Source organism: Pinus tabuliformis, chromosome 1_1 (genome assembly GCF_031772625.1).
Source record: "Pinus tabuliformis cultivar Carrire ecotype Pingquan chromosome 1_1, CPIR1, whole genome shotgun sequence".
Lineage (NCBI taxonomy): Eukaryota > Viridiplantae > Streptophyta > Pinopsida > Pinales > Pinaceae > Pinus > Pinus tabuliformis.
In genome coordinates, this window is record NC_142297.1 from 480,311,820 (window position 1) to 480,335,041 (window position 23,222).

The 23,222-nt window shown below is 35.2% G+C and overlaps 1 non-coding gene across 1 annotated transcript; it reads left to right on the forward strand.

Moving 5' to 3' along the window:
- Positions 1-2,561: 2,561 nt before the first annotated feature.
- Positions 2,562-2,661, forward strand: LOC149213833 (U6 spliceosomal RNA). The gene has a single exon (XR_016251716.1). It is a non-coding gene; the product is annotated as a U6 spliceosomal RNA (small nuclear RNA).
- Positions 2,662-23,222: the final 20,561 nt, after the last annotated feature.

Here is a 23,222-nt window from a genome sequence, read left to right on the forward strand (position 1 = left end):
CGAATCCTCAACGGAACAAAAATATCCACCAATGCATACAACAAATGGCATCCCTCCTTTCCCAATTAGAGGCCATAATATTCTCCTACAAAAAATGCAAATCCAACTCAATAGCAAACTTCTTAGCTAATAAGGGAGTAGAAGAGCGTGATCAATGCGAGGACTCACCCTTATCCTCCCCAACCATCGAAGCCTAGTCCCCTCACTCCAAGAACATTGCTGCTAAGGACCTTCTCCATTGGATCTAGGTGCTCCCATCTACCCAACCACTTTCTCAAGCCAGGCATGAATCTTCCCTACACTTGGCAGTCTCCCTCTTCGAACCATATATCCATGCATCTGTCAACCATTAATTCTTGTACTCTATCGAGTCTCCACACACTCTAGTTTAGCACACTCCTAAAAACCACCTTGTATGCATATATGTTGCTCACCATGCCTATGTTTTGGAATGTTCCTCCTACCTATTTGGTCATTTCGCTCCACACCCAACCCTATATTAGCGCTTACTCTTCTCTCTTGGGTCCTGTTATCCCGATGCCTCCAGTGAATTTCACCGCCATCCAACTTAAAACCATGATTCGAGAAAGAGGACAAGTTTGTCGTGGTGGTCATGGGTGGGGATGAGGTCGCTCGCTTTCCACTCCAACAATGGAAGAGAACATGGGTGTTTTTGAGAATGACATCCCTGAACACATTCGGTGTCAGCTTACAAGTCTGGAAGTTGAGGAAGGTCAAAGGGGGGGCGAGGGGGAATGAGCTTTGGGCATTCTACAATCTCTTTGCCTGACACCTCATGGCTCAAGAATGGGAATGCAACAATGCTTCCAGGATGATAGTTGAAGATAACACCCATACCAACGACATATATTCCTCCTTTCGTCGTCTCTCGCTCAACCTTGGTCTTGAATTATCCCTAGAACTCCCCTCCTCTTCCTCTCCTAGTCCCTTTGCTTTAATTTTGGTCCCTCTCAACTCCTCCTCAGCCTCCATCATCTACACTAGTGTTTGGTGCAATTCTTAGGTTCATGGGTCACTTAGCACCTTATTCCAATATATGGACGTCCAACTGGTTGGTGAAAGTCTTCTTCCCCTCATCCCAATCCATTTGGTTGTTTCATTGTGGAAGAAACACTAGAAGAAGGCCCTTCTAGTTCCAACACCGATGGTGAAGTTGTTCCAATGAATGGAGAATGTGCACATAAGAAGTCAGTCCATGCTTCCTCCAACCCACAAGGCGCTAGCTCAACATGAACAGGGCCACATCTCGACATGGTATGTTTTTATTTTTGTTCCTCTTAAAGTTGATATAGTGGTAGTAGCTACAAGATCTCCAACAAATGTTATGTTTAGCTCTTTTGTTTTTTGCTTTTTTCCTCTTAACTGTAATAATGGCACCAAATTTTCTCTTCTTAGGAAGACTATCTAGTTTCCCCTCCTTAGGGTAGATGGTCTCCCTTTTGCCTCTTTTTGTGGTGCCTATGGGCTGTGTCCCTCCAAGCATCTCTATTTTTACTTTATGTATTCCATTTTTCTTAATATAATGTAAATCGTTTGCCAACAAAAAATAATATTACGATAATCTGAGAAGATATTGCATCTTTCTATAGAAATGAAGAAGTATAACAACTTCTATAAAATTTGCCACTGAAGTAGAGGTGTTGCAATACAAATTTATGTGTTGGGATGGATGTGCAATTGGTTGTACTCATTATACTCATCTCACATCCCCATTGTTGATGCTTGAATTCTAATATGCTATTGGTCATGTTATATCAGATTTCAAATTTCTAAGTGGCAAACAAAGATAATTTCTCATTTACTTGGGCGATCGGAATAGTGAAAGTAAGATTTATTTCTAAGGCATTAAATTGATGGGTTAGAGTTGATCTCACTAATGAATTTTCCTGTCTATGCGAACATATAAAACAAATGAAAAATTAGGTAAAATTCAATTATTTTTAGTCCAATGCTTTAGTTAGCCAACTATGTTTTGTTTTTCTTTGTGTATTTCTAATCAGACATTAATTCTTCCTCATAGAGATCAAATTAACTCCATAATGTTTCTCCCTTAAACTATTATTTTTTGGGCTAGAATTATAGCCATGTCCACTTTTTGAAGGAAAATGATTTCTATCTTTGTCACTTGACAAGTGAGAGAAGAAGTAAATAGTAATTAATTCTTCCTCTTAGAGACCAAATTACCTCCATCGTGTTTCTCCCTTAAATTATTTTTTGGGCTAGAATTATAGCCATGTCCACTTTTTGAAGAAATATTATTTCTACCTTTGTCACTTGACAAGTGAGAGAAACCGTAAGTAAGAATCAAGGCTGTGTAATGACGTTCTCTCCACATGCAAGCTAGTTGTAACCACCTTGATTGCAACACATTAAATAAGTATAGGAAATTTAACATAGATGCAAAAAAGAAAATTAGAGTTTATTCAATATTTCATGTAGCTTCAAACAACCCTAATTACATTAACAAATTTAAGGTTGATTCAAAAAAGAAAATGAACTTTTATTCAATATTTCATGACTTTGAGAAACTGTAATTACATTCTTTCTCTTCATAGAGACATAGATAAAATTGGAATGATACCGTAAACATGACCCTGCATAAGGATGACACACACAATTTGAGAAATAGTCCAAAATTTATTAGCCCCAAGAGTTATCTCAATTGATTGAGTTCCATGGTTAAAACGCCTTGCTAATGAGAATTCACAAGGTGGACATAACAACCACTAGTATTTGTAAACCACACATTAATTAAAAACAAAATCCTAATTACATTAAAAAAAAATTGGTTTTATAACCTACATAAACATGCTACTTTAAAAATAACATCAGTCATACTAATTATTTTTGTCACATTTTGTTGGAAACAAAACTCAACAACAATAATTACATTTTTCATATAAATAAAAAATATAAAATTTATATGAAAGATTTGAAAAGACAAAAAATCCTGAATAACTATTATTTAAAATAATTTTTTTATACTTTATAAATAAATATAATATTGTCATAACTCCCATAAAACATTACAGTAAAAACATAAAAATTTTAAATATATAACCATTATGATGTTTACAAAGTGGTGCTGGCATATCTAATCATAAATTTATTAAGAGCATACCATAGAAATGAATGCGACATGACTCAGCTGTAAAGATATTCTCGGCATATTGTTTTGGGTTGTGTGTCCTGTGTTGTCACATTTAATTCCCTTGCAAAAGGATTTATCCTCCATGTTTAATATTGTCGGACCCATGGTAAATCGACCCTCTGGTTTCACTAAACATATCAGTTTATAGTTTTGAAGCATTGTTGTTCTCATTATCGGGTTGTAATTTAATTGCCTGCTTCGTTCCTTGGTACGTGGCGTGGGCAGGTCTGTCCGGCGACCACTATCACCTTGGGGTTCACGATGCGTCGGCGATGGATAGACAGAGGGGCGATCCTATGGCTGGTATGTTCTCGAAGTCATTCACCTCCCTTTTCCCTGAATCGATGAACCACTTTCCTTATGCATCCTTGGCTTTCGCTCTGATTTTCTGCTTCCAGTCGTGAGCTTTTCTTAGTCATTGTTTCTAGAAATCAGGTGTAGAAGGAGGTCCTTTCAGAGGTTCGGGTCTTAGATTTTCTCCCGACAAGCATACCATGGTGAGTTTAGTAATAGAAGGGTTGCTGTGCCATTATTTATATATTTTCCTAACAGTCATATAAGTTTTTCTCTCTTGAGATATAGCTGCCATGAAATCTAAACATGTTTGCAGTGTATATTTTTGTAAGGAACCTCGGCTACAAGCCCGCAGACTATAGCTGCTGCAGAATGGCAATCGTGACTATCTTGTGCAGAGACACCCTACAAGGGTTTCCATCGGGTATGAGGGTTTTCATTCCTGTTATAAGTTTGGCACTCGTATATGGCTGGGTTCTGAAGACAGAGCTTCAATTTGATAACAAATGGGTTAATCCCTTTTCCACTGTTTAGGTTAATAAATTTCTGGTGAATACCCTTAAGGGTTTAAGATTTGTATACTATGAATTCCGTTGTTTATTTCAAGAGTTCTCCACTTCGGGTTTTGTTCTAGAGGCTGTTATCATGTACATATTTGTTGAGTTAAGTTTATTCTATGGAGGGTTTTTCCCTGGTGATAAGAACTATTGAGCCACTTGGCCGGCCTTCAGGGGTCACGAACCATGTGGATTTTGTATTAAGATCAGGATTCCGACTATTACTTTATTCCTAGAATTTCTTTTTGTTTATGTAATTATATTTATATCGTGTCGTTTTGCAAATGATCTTTGTGATCCTGGTTGTATACAATCTTAGAATGGTTGCATACTTGTTCGAACGTTATCTTTCTGTATAGAATTCGTCTTTGTTCTCCTTGAAAACTAATTCTCGACTTGCTTGTCTATCTGGTTTGAAGTTGAATTATGTCGGGTAGACCATATGTGGGTATGGCCCAGTCTGACTTTTTAGTGAGACTGTCGCCAGGGTTATGGGGTTTGCAAGTATGGCTACAAGAAAACACTTATGGAACCTCTATAAGTCGCCTCGGCGCCCTGCGGTTCTCCGAGGTTCAACCTGTGGTCGTCTTTCGCACTGCATGAGGTTCTTACCTTATTGCACGCTAATATTCACTTGTGGAACATAATTTAGATTCCCTGTTCGCAGTTTATTTCTATGCATGAACAATAAAAATAAAGGTTCTCGGTTTTTCTGTCAAGATGGTTCTATTTGTTTTTTTTTAAGAAGAATATTTGTCTCGATTTTACATCCTATGTGCATTTTTAGTTATTCACTAGCTTATTTCAAATTCATGAATGTTTCAGCTATAACCTCATTCTGTGCATTTCGGTTATTTGGCTAGGTTATTTTCGAGGTCACAAATGTTTACAATTATATATAATTTTTAGTTTTGAAATACATATTCCAACTGGTTCTGGAATAGTGGGTTTTCAATTTCCTAAGTCCCAACCAAGTATTCAATTTAACAGAAGAGAAAGTACTATTATAACAGAAACATTTAAATGAGTACTTCCAATTAATTTATCTCTATTGCTTGTTTTCTCGATACTTAATGAGTAAAGAAAAGTGTTTTCTCTATTGTAGGCTTCAGATTCATCACATTACTGGTAATGTTTCTTGCACAGTAAACCCCTTTCTTTTCCTTTTGTTCTACGCTACAGAGTGTCTTTTCCAGGAGTTTCCACTTACCTAGAATGTCGTAGTTAGGAAAACTCTCCAAAGATCGGGAACACCTCTGTTCTCCCACTGCTAGTCAACCACCTGTCCTTGAGATTCGTCTTTCGGGACCAGAATCTCCTTCCTAGCTCACTTGCAGGACTACAGTCCTCAGCAAGTTGCTCGCACTCTGTGCATCGCTATCTGGTCATCACCAGACATAGCCAATCCCCCTTTCTGCCTGTCATAACAGCACAGTTTTTCCCTCCCCCCACTTCCTTTTCTTTGGAAGCCTTTTCAGTTAGGGGAGGTAGTTAGGGTTGTATTTTCAACAACTGTCTTTTCCAACTTCCCTTACCCAGAAGTTACCAGTTTAGTTGATACTTAAATCATTTTCTCATTTTCAATAATTCAAAATATTATTCAATTCAAAATAGGTAATAACACTAAATACCCAGTTTTTTCTTACTGCGGTAAAATGAGATATTTACATTTTCTTGGGGAAATTACATCTCCCCCTCCTAAAATCAAACATTGTCCCGATGTTTTCCAGCCATGAACAATTCTGGATAAGCTTCTCTCATGAGTTGTTCATCCTCCCAGGTGGCCTCATCTGGCCCAAAGTGCTGCCATTGCACTTTAACCTGGGTGATGGCTCGTTTCCGTAGCGTTACTTCTCTCTGATCGAGTATATTCAATGGATCAACCAAGATTTCTCCTCCTGGCTCAACCTGTAACACACAATATCTTAAGTCAGTTTTCTTCTTTCTTAGCCACAATCTGATTGGTTTATCAGAGATAATTTCTTACCTGTATGTACTATCAGTTGATTACATGCTTAGGGTCATAGACATATTTTTTTAATACCAATACATGGAAGACGTTGTGGACCCGTATATGACTTGGCAGAGCGAGCTGGTATGCCACCGGCCCAACTCTCGCTAAGACCTGAAAAGTTCCACAAAACCGAGGTGCCAGCTTGGCGCGCCCACTCCATTGTAACATGCTCCTCTTAGCTCAAATTCTCACATACACATGATCACCTACTTGGTATTCCTTAAAATTCCTCTTTCGGTTAGCAAAATTATTTTTCCTGTCTTGGGCTGCCTTTAAATTGGACCGTACCTTCTTGACCATTTATTCCATCTCCTTAAGCATTTTGGGTCCCAACATCAACTTGTCTTCTGGTCCATCCCATCTTGAGGGTGTGCGGCATTTTCGTCCGTACAACACTTTAAACGGGCTCATTTGCAAGGACGTATGATAGCCATTGTTGTATGAAAATTCGACTAGGTGCAAATAATATTCCCACTTGGTTGGTTGCTGCATTACAGATGATCATAACATATCTTCCACAACCTGGCTCACCTATTCTGTGTGACCGTCGATTTGAGGATGATAAGCAGTACTGAAATTCAGCTGAGTTCCCAATTCCCCAAACAAGGTTCTCCAAAAAACCGATGTAAATTTTACGTCTCGGTCATAAATTATTGTTTTTGGTAACCCATGCAGCCTAAAAATATTTTGCATAAAGATATGGGCAATCTGCACAGCTCTATAAGTAGATTGCACTGGTATAAAATGAGCTGATTTGCTTAGTTTGTCCACCACCACCATGATGGAATCATTGTTTCTTTTTGACTTGGGTAATCCTGTTATGAAGTCCATGGAGATGGTTTCCCACTTCCACTCAGGGATTGGTAGTGGATGTAATAACCAAGCAAGGTGCTGGTGTTTCGCTTTAATTTGTTGGCATTCCAAGCAACAGGTTAAGTATTCAGCTACGTCTTTCTTCATCCCTGACCAATAATACTCCTTCCGAAGTGCAATAATCATCTTCTGATAGCCCGGGTGCCCAGCATAATGAATTCTATGAAATTCATCTAGAATCAGGATTTTAATGTTATTCTGATTGCGCACATACAACCTCTTTTTATAATACAACATGCCATCAACATCCATAGTATATCCTTGCTGATTTTCTTTGCTGGTTAAATTTTGAGCTTGCTGTCCTATTTGTTGATATCTTGCATCCTGTTCTGCTGCTTTTTTAATCATCTCATCAAAGGTACTTCGCCCCTCGCTGCAAGAAATCTCGTAGAGACATTGTATTTTCCGACTTAAAGCGTCCGCTACCCAGTTCTCCTTTCCTTTCAGATGCTTAATCTCAAAGTCAAAACCACTTAGAAAATCCACCCACCGTGCTTGTCTAGCATTTAAAGTGGGCTGACTAAAATAATTAGTCAAGCTGTGATGATCCGTTAATAATAGAAATTTTTTACCCATTAAATAGTGACGCCACATCTTTAAGGCGTGAATAACAGCTGCCAACTCCAAATCATAAGTTGAATATTTCTGCTCATGTTATTTTAATTTCCTAGACTCATAGATGATTACCTTTCCTTCTTGCATCAGTACTCCTCCTACCCCTTCCTTACTCGCATCCATACACACTACATAGTCCTTACTCGGATCAACTATACTTAATATAGGTGCTGTGGTGAACAGATGTTTGAGTTGTTCAAAACCTTTTTGACATTCTTCGGTCCATTTAAAAGTTCTTCCTTTTTTCAGCAGGGAAGTGATAGGGTAAGCTACTCTCGAGAATCCTTCTATGAACCGCCTCAAATAACCAGCTAGCCCCATGAAAGATCTTATGTCCGCCACACCCTTTGGCACGGGCCATTCCATTATGGTCCTTATCTTTTCGGGATCCACAACGATCCCGTCTTTAGTGATTATGTGTCCCAAGTACTGTATTTATTCCTTCAAAAAGTCACACTTGCTCTATTTGGCATATAATTAGTGTTCTCAGAGAGTTTGCAATACCAATCTGAGGTGCTCCTTGTGTTCCTCCATATTCCGGTAATATATCAGTATATCGTCAATAAAAATTAACACAAACTTGTCTAAATATTGATGAAATATGATGTTCATTAAGCACATCAAGGTTGATGGGGTGTTGGTTAACCCAAAGGGTAACACCACAAACTCATAGTGTCCATATTGTGTTCTAAAAGCACTCTTGGTTATGTCCTCCTCTTTAATTCTGATTTGGTGATACCCTGACCGTAAGTCAATCTTTGAAAATACTGTTGCCCCTTTCACCTGATCAAAAAGTTCATCAATACAGGGTAACGGGTATTTATTCTTAATTGTAAACTTATTCAACTAACGATAGTCCATACACATACGAAGGGTCCCGTCCTTCTTTTTAACAAACAGTATCGGAGCTCCCCAGGGTTACACACTAGGGCGAATGTAATTTTTGTCCAACAGTTCCTGTAACTGCAATTTTCAGTTCTGTTAATTCTGGTGTGCTCATTCGATAAGGAGCCCAGGATACCGAGGCTGCCCCCGGCACCAATTCGATAGTGAAGTTTATGTCCCTCTTCAGTGGCAGTCCTAGTATCTCCTCCAGAAACACATCTGCAAAATCTTGTATCACCAGGATACTTTCCAATGTGGCAGTTTTGTCTTTTGAATTGGCGTAACCCACTTGGATGGCATAAATCTGACATCCCTTTCTGATACATTTTGCCAACTGGGAAGCGGTTATTGGCCAAATCTGCATTGGCCTCTTAATACCTTGCATCTCCTGCTTCTTTTCGAGCTCATCCCTATAGCGGATAGTTTTTGTTTTACAATTTATAATGGACCAGCGTCTATCCAGCTAGTCCATACCTATCAACACATCATACAAACCAAGGAGAAGTACATTTAGATCTGCCATCATTGGCTGTCCTACTATTTTCAAGGGGCAACTATTGACCTTAAGTTATTTGATATGAATGTTTATATTTTAAGTTCATAAATGGATTTATCATTAAAACATAAAATTTTGAAGAAATAATGTTAAGAGAACAATTATATATATATATATATATATATATATATATATATATATATATATATATATAGATATCTGTGCGTGTGGGGAAAAATATGGGCTTTAAAGAAAAACCATAATAATATGAAGAAAAATAAATAATATAATATTCTAATAAATTAAAAAAAATGATGATGATATTGATGGTTAATGTCCACTGAGACCAAACTTTGGTCTATCGGACCTAAAGAAATGAATTATTTTAAAGATTTTATTCCTATGCTCAAAAAGCTTGGAGAGAAACCTCCTGAGCTCACTATAATTTTGACATCGTAAAAGGCTCGGAAGGTCAGTATTGCAACAAAGATTATGAATTGAGATCTAATGTGGTTGTACCCGGGGCACTATAAGAGGAAGTGATTTTCATCCTCGATGTTCATATTCTCAGAGAGATGGCAGATCCTTTCCGTCCATGGTGTTTTAGGAACTGCCCAATGCCTCATTTCACTATGGAGCTCATGAGAGTTCGTTCTAATCTTGGCTATATTAATTTTCTTCTTTGAGCTAGTTAAAACAGAGAGATACTTTTGATCTTCTAGGGTGGGGTTGATGAACTCCTTATAATATCTTAATTTTCTTTTAGCTGCTAAATCTTTCTCACACCACATTTTTTCTTTGAACTTAGAAGTAACAATATTTTTAATGTTATTAATGTTTTGCAATGCAACATTTTTGTTGTTCTCCCAATGGTTTGATTAGGCCCTGGTGTCCTTATACCAACCTCGTTTGAGCCTTAGGTGGTTTTGGCTGGAATTTAAAGTTAGGTTAGGAAGTCTATGGTCTCCTATGTTATTGAGTTTGTGCTTGTACAACAGAAGCCTAGTCATAGCTAGGCTCTGGATAGGGGAAAGACCCACTTCTATAAGGAGAATATGATAGGGTGTATTGCTTTTAATTTTGAGGTTATGCTTTATAAAACGCTTCTGGCTTTGCTCAATATTTCTCCAGGATTCTGTAGAGATGCTGCAACCGGAAACCTCACATCCATACAAGATAACAGGAGTGACTAAAGTTTCAAAGAGGAACTTCTTTCTATCCCACATTAAAAGGTTTGTTGTTTTACAATTATTTTCAAGACCAAAATAAGCTTTCCACGCCCCATTAATCCTTTTCTCAATGCTATAATTCCAGTTGAGCTTGTGATGAATATCAATTCCTAGGTACTTGTAAGAAGATACTTCCTCCAAGTTACTATTGTCATAAATAAAATTAGCGTAAGTGTCCTTCTTGGATATGATAATCATAACTTTTGTTTTGTCAGTGTTAACAGTCATACCCATGGTAGAGCAGAAATCCTTAAGAATTCTAGGTTTCTTATCAAGACCAGATGGGCACCTTGCGAGAATAACAATATCGTTAGAGAAGAAGGATGATGACTATCCCAGCTAAGATCGTGTCAGCACACCCTATTTCCTCTAAACAACTTTCTAGCTTGTTGATGTAAATGCCAAATAGGGTAGGGGAGAGGGGGCTAAAATATATAACCATAATATTTTTATTACGTTGTTAATATATTATTATTAATGTAATAATAATAATACAAATTAATGTTATTATGAGATTATGAAATAATAATATAAAATACTATGAGATTAAAATTATTAATGATATATTGATATTAATTTAAAAATATTATGATATTGAAATTACATCATAATAGTATTATAATGATAATAATACTATATTAATGCTATTATACAAAGTTACAAATTAATATTATAATTAATTAATTTTAAGTTAATAATATGTATTAATTTTTATTTTTAATTAATCTTAATACTAGTATTCTAATATTAAACGTAGTGTTTGTTGTGAATTATGCAGGAGTGCGAGGGAAAGAGGAGGAAAAAGGGAAAGATAATCTATGGAGAAGGTAAGGGGTAAGAATATGGTAGAATTTAAGATTTTTTAAGGAGGGAAATCTAAGTGTTTGATTTTAATGTTATTTTAAATAGAGGAGGAATGACCTGTCATAGAGTTTTATGAACCAACATTTTAGATTTTTATTTTTATTTAATTAATTATTATTTGTTTAATTAATTAATTAATTTTATTATTTATTATTTATTAAATTAATTACTATATTTATTAATTTTTTTAATTATTTAATTTATTTGTATAATTAATTAATTAATTAATTTGTTTAATTCAATTTTTTTTAATACATCTATTTATTTGTTTCATTTTTATTAATAATTCTTAATTTTAGGTTCCTAAATGGAATGTCTTATATATAATTTAAACCCTTAAAGATTTGGTGAGTTAATTCACTATAATTTTATATATAATTCTAGTGTTAATTTCCAATTGTTTTAATTTGAGTTATTACGGCTATATGCTTAATTTAAATTCATATGTTACTATAATATTATAATTAATAAATTATGATTTTAGTTTTATTTCAATATTATCAAATGATTAATTATGAAATAATCAATTATTTATTTATATGTTCATATTTGTTTTTGTTTTATTGTTTAAGGAGGATGTTATATAATGTTTCCTTGTTGTTTTGCTTTTTATTTTATTAATTTTTTTATAATTTTTAATGAGAGAGGAGGGATTAACTTATTATAAGGGATATGAGTTAACTATTGATTCTTTAATATTATTGTTTATGTTTCATTTGTTAGAGTTTTTGATAATTTCTAAAACATTTTCTTAAATAATAGTTTTTTTCTGACAATAATTTAAGCGTTTTAAGGTTTATATGGTACTTGATTATGATAAATTGTTGAGTAAAAGCTTAAAAGTGTTCTTTTATTCTGATTCCATTTCCTCAATTGCCCAGACTCCTATACAACACTGGAAATAAGTACCCTACCAATAAACATTAAATGAGCATATGTACAAAATTAAATTTTAACAAATTAATTATTTCACTATAAACATATACGACTCTACTCATTTAGTACCCATTAACAAACAAAATATAAGTCACATTAGAATGAAAATCACTCACTCCACTGTTAGTTGAATCCATATTATTGATATTATTAAAACAAAAGATTTTTCAAACCAAGGAGGGAAGGACCATTTCTGTCGTGCGTGGCCTCTAGAAAATGCTCTCATTTTGCAGTGAGTAATGTCATGGAGATGACGCAAGCATACTCATTTTTAAAATTTCACCAAATTTTACTGAACAGTATTGAAAATCTACGTGTTGCCATTCTGTCACATCAATAAAGCCAAAGCTCGATGAGGTTCGTTGTTACGTCAGCTGCTCGAATCTTTAAACCTGCGCATGAGGTTCAATGGGCCGCCCTTTCACGTGAATAACCCGATAGCTATGAATAAGTTAAAACGCAGCGCTTGACCACGGACAATGGCATATCTACAGTGATTATGTCGGAATGGCAGGAAAGACAAGCAATTTTTTTATCAATTGTTTTCATTTTTCAAGTTGGTTTCGAGAAGACCAGGGTTTCATTACAGAAGAATATATCTCTGAGAAGACCGGAGTTTCATTAAAGAAAAAATATAAATATTATTTGGTGTTGTTTATCAAGGTAACCAGATTTAGATTTCTCAACAATTTTATTAGATTTTGCTCAACAATTTTATTAGATTTTGGTCAAAATTTTATAGGAATTTCTACTATTATTTTAGTAAAATTGTGAGTTCATTACACTATTCTAATTTATTTTAATTATAAAGATTTAAAGATAAAAAAGAAGAATTAATTTTTTCTTAAAACACTATGGATGGGAAAGCTCTGCCATCTCTATGAGAATAAGAACATCGATAATGAAAACCACTTCTTCTTAGAGTGCCCCGCATGCAACCACATTAGATCTCAGTTTCATAATCTTTGTCGCAATACTAACCTTCCTAGCATTTTACGATGTCAAAATTATAGTGAGCTCGGGAGGCTTCTCTCCAAACTTTTTGAGCATAAGAATAAAATCTTAAATCAAAATTTGTTTCTTTAAGTCCGATAGACCAAAATTTGGTCTACTTCCACCATCATCATCATCTAAATTTCATAATTATAATATATATATATATTTTTAATATGATTTTAAAGCTTTTTAAGTATATATATATATATATATATATATATATATATATATATATATATAACTTAAAACTAATATTAACATATTTTATTTATAGTTGATATTAATTTTTTATTATTAATAAACTTTTTAAATGTTAAATATCCAATCTATTTAAAATATAAAAGAATAGAGTTGTTTTTAGTGTGATTTTTTGGACTTTTTTGGTGTCCGAATCCGGCTGAAAAATTTGAGGTGAAATCTTGATTTGTGTTATTTAAACTAGTTTTTTTTAATTGTATATATGGATTCAGCACCCTTGAAAACCCCTAGGGCACTTTGATTGCACAGGGTTACCCATCAAGCTTGTGATTTCAATAAATTCCTGCCGGATTTTAGAGAAATTTGATTGGAAAAACCACTAACAACTCCTAAAAGAATGATGTATCTTCCTCATATTTTAAGGTATTAATGTATTCATTGAATGATGACATGTTCAAAATGCCATAGGTGTTTCACCAACTTGGCTTCTGATTGATGTTATATTGGTAGTGGTGGGACCTCCAACTTTTAAATATATAATTTTAATTTATTTATTTGAAAGACATATACTCCTAATCTAGCAACTATGTCTAGATCTTGTAATAGTACTAGATATCGATTCTAAATGATGTATAATATTTTCATAAAATTTTCAATAATATTACCAATGCCCTTGAAAATGTTTAGTTCTAAATATTTCCGAACAAATCCCAAAATCTCATAAAAGACCCAACATTATTCATGAAATTTGGACCATTATTCACCAAATTTAAGATATGTTTGAAGCTAGTGGATGGATCTGAGTACAAAGTACATTTAAATTTGGATTTAGAACATAGGTCAAACATTGTTTTTTAAGTCCTAGTTATATCAAACGGAAGCCTGCAATGGACATAAAGTACGTCGTATACAACATCCTTGTCAACGTATATCACTGTTGCAGCTATGCAGACCCCGATGGAAAAACTGCAAGCCCTCCGGATCATGACAAAGCCTCTACGTTCACATCAAAACAATGGCCAGGGCGGTTATCATCCCTCAAAAAAGAAGGCACTGCAAGATGATCAAAACAATGACCAGAGCGGTTATCATCACTGCAAGGTTTTCTAATACTGCAATGTGGAATTTGATAGTGCTAAAGGTGGAATTTTCTAATACTGCAATGTGGCTTTAACTATCTACACATTGCAATGTGTTAATGTGCTACTTTAACACACAATGTATGTGGCTTTAAGATATATTTTAAAATATTGACATATCTTAAGACAAATAAATCTTAAAACTAGTAATCGATACATATACTTTTTTCTCAAAACTATATATTTGGAATCTAAAATAGTCTACTCTATATGTATTTTTCATGTGCAAAACTAACATAAAAACATATAGTTATCAAAAGGTTTTTAGAAAAATATAAGTTTTAATGTATTTGCAAGCCAGACCACCAAGTTGTTACAGGTTTGTTAGAATATCGGCCAAACATTGCTTTTTAGTCCTACCTGGATCAAACAGAAGGCCTGGATCCCTACATTCATTAATTATTGAAGCCTGCAATGGACATAAAGTACGTGATATACAACATCCTTGTCAGCGTACATCACTGGTGCAGCTGTGCAGGCCCCAATGGAAAAACTGCAAGCAAATGTGGAAAACCCTGCAGATCACGACGAAGCCTCTACGTTCAGATCGAAAGTTTCAGCGGGGAGATTATCATATGCATCCCTTGAAAAAGGTGTTGCAAGATGGTTAGCAGGTTTAATACGTTGCTTTCCCTTTTCCTCGCAACTGCTGCTCCCATTCTCCTTCCTGGGAAGACTGTATATATCCTTTTGTGCACATGTTGTATGCTTGCCTCCACATTTACAGAAGTCCTCCCATTTGAAGGAGGGTAACGATGGCGATTTAGTTTTCAGAACTTTAACACCCAAGTCTTCAGCAGACATGGATTTAGAGTTCGAAAAATCCCAGTCCGCGTGCCCGGTTTTGATATAGTGAATTCTATCTAACACACCCACAAAATTCTTCGAAATCGTCTCCAGAACTCTCTAATCCGGTCCGCTGGCGTTGGCTTTTGGCCTCCACTTTATCTGTTTCACTTTCTGAAGGCCAATGTCGAGCGGAAGCACTTGGCTCCAACTCTAACACTCTTTTGGATGAGGACATGGATCCAATACAAACGCTTACTCAAACTTCAATCGCACAACTGAAAGTAACACTGATATCTACCGACAAAAATAAAAATAACGAAAGCTTCTCGTTGTTCAGAAACAACTCTGGAAAATTTGATAAGAAACAACGTATATATATAGAAAGAACGGATTAGGTGAGACAACAATGTAGACACAGTTTGTTCGACAGAAAATTGAGCATATCAAGACGAAAAATACGGGACCGCAGCGTATGAATTATGCATGCACGTGGCCAGAGTCACTCCCCTGTTTGTCCAATCAATATTATTAGAACACAGGATTTTTCAAACCAGGCAGAGGGAAGGACCATTTCTGTCCCATCAATATTATTGCATTCATTTTGCAATAACTAACGTCACCAAGATGACGCAAGCATTAAATTTCGCTGAGTACAGCATTGAAAATGTAGTGAGAGCCACTCTCTCACATTGGCCGAACAGATTGAAAATGTAGTTAGAGCCACTCTTTCATATTAATAAAAGGGTGAATATTTTTTAAAACTGTTTTTATTTGGTTAAGATTTTTTTGTAAGTATAAAGAAAAAGCGAAAGGCTGCCCTTCTGAACCTCGGAGGATTAATTGATTAATTATTTAAGTATTTTTTAAAACTGTTTTTATTTGGTTAAGATTTTTTGTAAGTATAAAGAATGAACCTCGGAGGATTAATTATTTAAGTATTTTTTAAAACTGTTTTTATTTGGTTAAGATTTTTTGTAAGTATAAAGAAAAAGCGAAAGGCTGCCCTTCTGAACCTGGGAGGATTAATTGATTAAATTATTTCAAGTTGTCCCCTTCCAAAACAAATAAATTAATAAATCCAAAACTCCATCACATTCGTGCTCGAGTTTTCAACCCTTCGCCTGAGATTCCTCTGCACGGTGTTCAAAATATATGTAGGCCGCTTGTTCGCGTTAAGAACCCGGTCAATTATATTTTAAAACAGTTAGGTTGGGTACAATAAAACAGAGCGTTTGACCAGGGGTGTGCCATATTTACAGTAATTAGGTCGGAATGACATGAATGGCAGCAATTGTTTTGAGAAAACCAGAGGAATACACTTTAGGAATGACATGAATGGCAGAAGAAGGTCCGGACTTTTCATCACCGAAGAATACAGTTTTGAGAAAACCAGAATTTTATTAAGAAAAATACTAGACAGTGATCGAAGCAAAATTTCTCTCTATTTGATGTGGAAATTTATCTTGATTCTAAATTTAAATGTATGTTGAGGAATTACCATTTTTTTTTCCTACAGTATGTCATAACAGTGTTTTAATTCTAATATGTTTTATTTATATTTATGATTTTTAATTATAATTTTTTCCTACAGTATGTCATAACAGTGTTTTAATTCTAATATGTTTTATTTATATTTATGTTTTATTTAAGTGTAATATTTAAATATTTATAATGTAAACATTAACAATGTGTTTTATAATGGTGAAACAAATGAAACTGAACTATCATTTACTTTGAGGCTGGAAACAACATTGAAGTTTTTTTTTTTTTTTAACTAGGGATTCTCTATTGTTTCTTCTCACATGACAAGTGACACAAATAGTAAATAAAAATTATGACTGTGTTGTATTTGCTATTGGAAATCACCTTCTCTATTTACTTAGAGACTGTAATGCATTAAATAAACATGAGTAAGTTTACATTTAATATTGATGAAAAAGAGCAAATTAACATTTATTTATTATTTCATATAGATCTAAACAATCTAGATCATATTTACAAAATGGTTTTATAAATTAAATAAAACTCCTACCTTGATGAATTAGAGTAACTTATATCATAAAGTTGTCTTCAAATTTGGTTGAAAAAAAGCATCAATAGTGTTTGTATTTTCTTTTTTTTTTTAAACCGTAGAAAATCAACCGCAAAACCAAATATGCATCGCTTTTCTGAGCCACAAATCTTATAAAATTATAATTGAAATCTGTGGATGCATGGCCCTTTTCCATGTACAAAGTCCATTTAATCCTGAATTTAGGTAGAACAACATGGGCACAACATTTTTATTTTTTATTTATTTTTTTATTTTTTTTCCAGTATAGAAAAAGATGATATATTTATTCACTATATATATAATGGTGTAACAATATATATAATTGCATATATCAGCGAAACTGGGACAAGTCCCATAGTCTTGAGAGTCATACATATTATCATCGTCCCATAGTCTTGAGAGTCATACATATTATCATCTTTTTAATTTACCTGCCTAAATACCCAGTTCTATTTGTATATACAATATTTACAATATTAAAAAAAAACAGATAATGTTTAATAATTACATGCTACTTCATGCATTGTTTGTAATAGGCAAGATATAATGTGAAAGACACTACAGAGAAGAGAAGTAGATAGAAGAGCAAAAGAAAGTGTAAATCCATCAGATAAGCAAAATTTGAAATAGGAAGAAGTGTTTTTATTGTGGCAATGGCAGCACCCCGACATCCATGCAAAAGTTCCCCATCTTGACTTCATTATGCAAACCATCCAGCTTGTCCTATAATCATTTCTTTGAAATTCCATGCTTGATTGAATTCTCTGCCAATGTGTTGTATCGTAGAGAGAGTGTGAGAATTCCAGAGGTATGTGATTTGTTGCAACCAACCTTGTAGTGAGGGCCGGAATATTTTTGCATGGCCACAGACATAGTCAATGATGATCTTGGAATCTCTGCATATGTGGATTTTAGGAATGTTCAAGAAATTTGTGAACCAGAGTAATCCCCATAATGCCATGGCTTCTGCCCTTGTATTTGTGCCCTTGCACGCACCCCAATGAACCCAAAAATCCTGATCTAGCGAATGTAGGATTAAGAAACCATATCCATAGCTGCTTCTTTGAGATGCACCATCAAAGAAACCAGCAGGATATTCAATCTTCAGGGATGTTTGTTTTTGTTTAGTTTTTTTAGTTCCCATACCAAATTGTAAACCAATAGAGTGTGTATTTTTGACGCACTCCATCACCTGTGCAATGCTTTCTTTGAAGTTTTAAAGATAATGTTATTCCTCCACCTCCAGATCTCTCAAAAGAGAATAGGGGGGATATAACGCCAGCTAATATTCTGTTGGCTCCACCATTTGAGACAATAAAAAATACAAGTGAATTGAGAGAATTGAAAACCAAATACATCAGCAAGATTATACCAAATTTGAGAAGCAACATGGCTAGTTATGAAAAGGTGGAGGTTGTTTTCTTCCGCATTCCTGCAAAGCACACATATCCTTGGACCAAACCAATTTCTCTTCTAGAGATTTGCCCACGTTAAATTTTTATTTTTCCAGACTAACCAAAGGAAAAGTGTGATTTTAGTAGGAATATTTGTATTCCAGAATTTAAAAAACCAGCATACCTCTGGTTGTAGTGCCTCCTGACAGCAGAGAATATGATATGTATCTGCCACCATAATATTTGCACCCTTCATTTTACCCCTCCAGATGATCATATCTCTATCTGTATCTCTGCAAATTCCAGCTAGTTGAAGCTGTGTTCGAAGCCTTTCCCATTCTAGTGTAGCCTATCCATTCAATCCCAACTCCTCAGACTGTATTTGCAGGTGCAACATTAGGGTGTTAGCACTGATGTTGTGATGGAGTGTTGTTGGTTGGCATTGATGTCAACCTGCTTATGGTGGCTCTCATGATGGAAATGTTTGATGGTCTAGGCTCCCATGTTCCTTCCTCTTTCTCTTGATTATTATTGAGATGGTAGTACCTTATGTTGGTGAGTTACCTCAGTCTCACGAATTCTCTAGAGAATCATGACGTATTCTCTTGAATATGAGCTACAAGGTTGATTACCATGGTGGTTCCTGTTCCTGCAGACATAATCATGTTCCTATTCTCATAAGGTTATGGCACCTTTTTGTGAGTTTTACAAATGCTTCCATGGAGTCATAGATGCGTGCAATGTGTGTGGAAGGAAGTCCAAAAAATTAGGTAGAGTTCTGTAGGGAATTGGCTTGATCTCCCTTATCCTCTTCCCCAACCACATGGAGACAAGCTCAAGCATGTGGTTGGAAGGCTCCAACTGAGATTTGGCAGGATTGTGTGTGTCGATGCAATTGAAATCTGACAGTTATGTGGGTGTGGTTGTGGATTGAACTAGAAATTGCTCTGGATTTCTTGAGCATCTTAGTAATTTTGCGGGATCAACACCAAGGTAATTACTTGTGGTTTTGTGTAGAAACTTGTATTGACTTAATCAACAACAAAAATAAGTGTATTTGAAGTGTGAATACATTGATCAAGTGAGTAGTGGAGAATATGGAGAAAATTATTTAAATAGATGAGCAACTCCATCATTTTGGGGTTGCTAAGTGCACATTTTGGAGAGCAGAATTTTTTGTAGAGACAAGAGGTCAATCTACTATAATAAAAGAATATTTGGAGATAAATGGTAGAAATTAGGACATTGGAATATGCATGAAGTAGCTATTATTTTGTGATTGAGAGGTAAGGTTCAATTTTCAGTTGGTGACAGAGTTTGTTGAAGTTGTAGCATAGATAATATAGATAGAATGTATTGAACTAGAACTTGATGGCTGAGAAATATATAGACCATGTTCATATTAAAAAAATGGAAGAAGAGTTGATGACGATGTAGATCCTTGGTTGCATGTTCGACTTATTTGTATTTGCAGGGGCTGAGAATTCATATATATGGCTACATCAATGTTTCATGTTTCATAAGGATATTAATATTGCATGATTGAGTTTTTGCATCTAGATTATTTGCAGCTAATGTATTAAAGCAGTGTGAGTTGAGGATGGTGTGTGGATGTGTGAGAGAGCTATGTATTAAGTTTATTTGCAGCTAATATATTTGTATAGTTGTTGTTGATTTAGTGATTGATACTTTGTTTGAGCAAAAAGTGTTGTTTTGTATTGAGATGTTGATTATGTGCTATGAAGATATTGTTGTTGTGATGTTCATGTTGAGAAGCTCAAGGGTTCCAGTTTAAAAATGCATGAAATGTGAACCATACAGAGGAGTGAAGTGCGGCTATGGAAAAATAAGAATCAAGAACATATTTCTTCACATCCCAATGGGTGTTCAGAAAGGCTTGTTAGTCATGGAGGCTTCCAGCAGATGATGGTCCATAGGGTCGTGAGATGAAGATCATAGTTACTTATAGATATTTTACATATGTATACTCTATGTAATTATTTGTTTGGCATATAATAAAATATATTGAGCAGTGCAGCAGCAACAAGGGTGGTTTTTGACCCAGAGGGGATTTTCCACCAAATATCCTATATTCTTAAGTGATGTGATGATTTGTGTCTCATTGTGCATGTTTACTTCATATGTTATGGCTTGCATGTGTTGATTGTTTTTGAAGTTGCATGTTCAAATCTATTTCTTATATGCTAGGTTATGACTTGTTTAATATATTGGAGAAAAAGTTTTAAAGTTGTGTAATTGTTATCACTACTAATTCACACCCCCTCTCTTAGTAGTGATCCTTGTTCCAACACAAGGTTGCAAGAAGAGCAACTATTCTATATGACCTAGTTGATCTTGACAAGGCTCATTTTTCTCAAGAAGGATTACAGGAAGAGTTGTCTTAGGGTTTCTAAACAATTACTGCAGGGTCGAAGTTGCAGAAGGGTTTCAATATTGAATCTGGCAAGTTGAAGTTGCAATGTGATGCTAGTTAGAGCAAGATCAAGAGAATGACTTGTTGGAAGGGCTGACTTGGTACTTAGAGGAGGACTTAGTCTAGGACTTGGATCTTTGTGTTTCATTTGAAGTAGATTCTATAAGAAGAGGAGAATTTTTTGGGTTTTCCCCTTGGAGGGGTTTAGCTTGGCTAAGTGCGTAATTTCTATGTCCATTGTTCTTGTTCGTTCGTTCTTGATATTTGTTTAATGAGAAAATCTAACTAAATAAAAATAAGAATATTAACCAAGTTCACAATCAAATAGTATGGTTAAGGAAAATCAAAATTAATAGCTACCACATTACATTTTCCAAAAGGGGGGCTAGATCTAATGGCCCTAGAAAACACTTGCTGTAAGAATCCCAAGAGTACCATCCCAACCAAACAGATTCACCTCCTGGTTATTGCCCTCTAGAAAGAAAAATCCAAAATGTAGCTAGGTGTTCAAGCTATCACCACCAAATACAAGTAGATCTCAGAGATCTACTCCTATCAAACCAATGAACTTCCATTATTATTGTTTCTTGGAACATACAAGGTTTGAATAACCCCTCAGAGAAGCGCATTCTCCATCAGAATATCCATTGGGATCTCCCAAAAACATTACTAATCCAAGAAACAAAATGCCCCGACAAAGACTTTGAATCCATAATGGAAAAATTATGGAAGAAGGCACACAATATGGAATTGGACATAGAAGGAGCCTCTACGGGCTTGGGAATTTCTTAGGACCCCTCTCAAATAAGTATGGTATTTCTGCCCATAAGTCCCTCTGCCCTCACTGCTTCTTTTCACTTGTTAGGCACATATCTACACTACTTCCATTCCAACGTATATTGACCTCAAGCTCCTTGCAAGAAGCAAGACATGATATGCCACCTCCACTCCATAAAGGATCAAATAAAACCCAATAAATGGATCATAAGCGACAAATTCAACATTATCACCCCTCTAAAAGAAAAAAAGTGTAGCAGAAGGCATCTAGAATCAAAATTCGAAGACCTAAGGAACTTCATAGAAGAATCAAACATGGTGGACATGAAGACGACCAAAGGCCTCTTCACTTGGAATAACAAAAGTGGGGGATCAGCCTAGCTATCCTCATGCTTGGATCATTTCTTGGTTTCAAAACATTTAATCACTAGAGGTCATGACCTCACAGTGAATATTTTCCCCTCTTCTGGATTGGACCATTTTCCCATATTTTGGTTGTCAAGATTATTTGGTAAGCCCCTTAAACATCCCTTCTGATTTGAACAAATTTTGCACTTATATCTTCATATGATCAACAAAATCAAAAGCTAGTGGAAGGGAATGAACCACTTTAGAGGACCCAAGATGTATGTCTTCCAACAAAATTTCAAGCAAATCAAGATCCTCCGCAAAAAATGGAACAAGGAGGAATTTGGAGATATCTTCCAAGAAAACCATCCCCTTGAAAATTCCATCACCACTCTCTAATAGGAGATCATCATAAATGGTCACACTGACAAAGGTGATGGTAAGGAAGAAGACCTCACCAAACAGCTCAAGGAATACTACAAGCGTGAAGAAATCTATTGGAAGAAAAAATATAGGATCAACTAGCTCAAAGAAGGAGAACATAACACCTCATTTTTCCATATATCAATCTTTTGGCACAAGGAAATCGATCGAATCACCTCTCTTTGAACTAAAGTTGGTGAAATAGTAGAAAAATAGGAGGACATAGAAAAGGAATTGGTCAACTTCTTCTTTGATATTTTTCAAGAACCTCAACCACAGTGTTGGGAGGCCATAGACCAAATCACAACAAATATCCCAGAATTAGTCACTAAGGAACAAAACAAAAGTCCTATCAGACTTGTCTCAGAATTAGATATTATAGAGGCTCTCAATCATATGGTAGATGGCAAATCCCCTGGACCTAATGGGTTCATTGTCACCTTCTTCAAAAATGTTGGCACTTCCTTCATAGTGAAATTCATGTCATTGTTGAGGAATCATGAAGCAATAGAACCATCTTACTGGCCTTCAATGTCACCTTCCTAGCTCTAGTTCAAAATGAGGACAATGATGCTTTTCTAGGTAAATATCGCCCCATCACTCTTTGTAATGTTATTTACAAAATCATAACTATATTCATAGCTAACTAGTTGAATCACATTCTTCCCTCCCTCATATCTCCTAAGAAATATGGCTATGTCGAAGGTATAAAAATCCTAGACAACATAATCCTTCC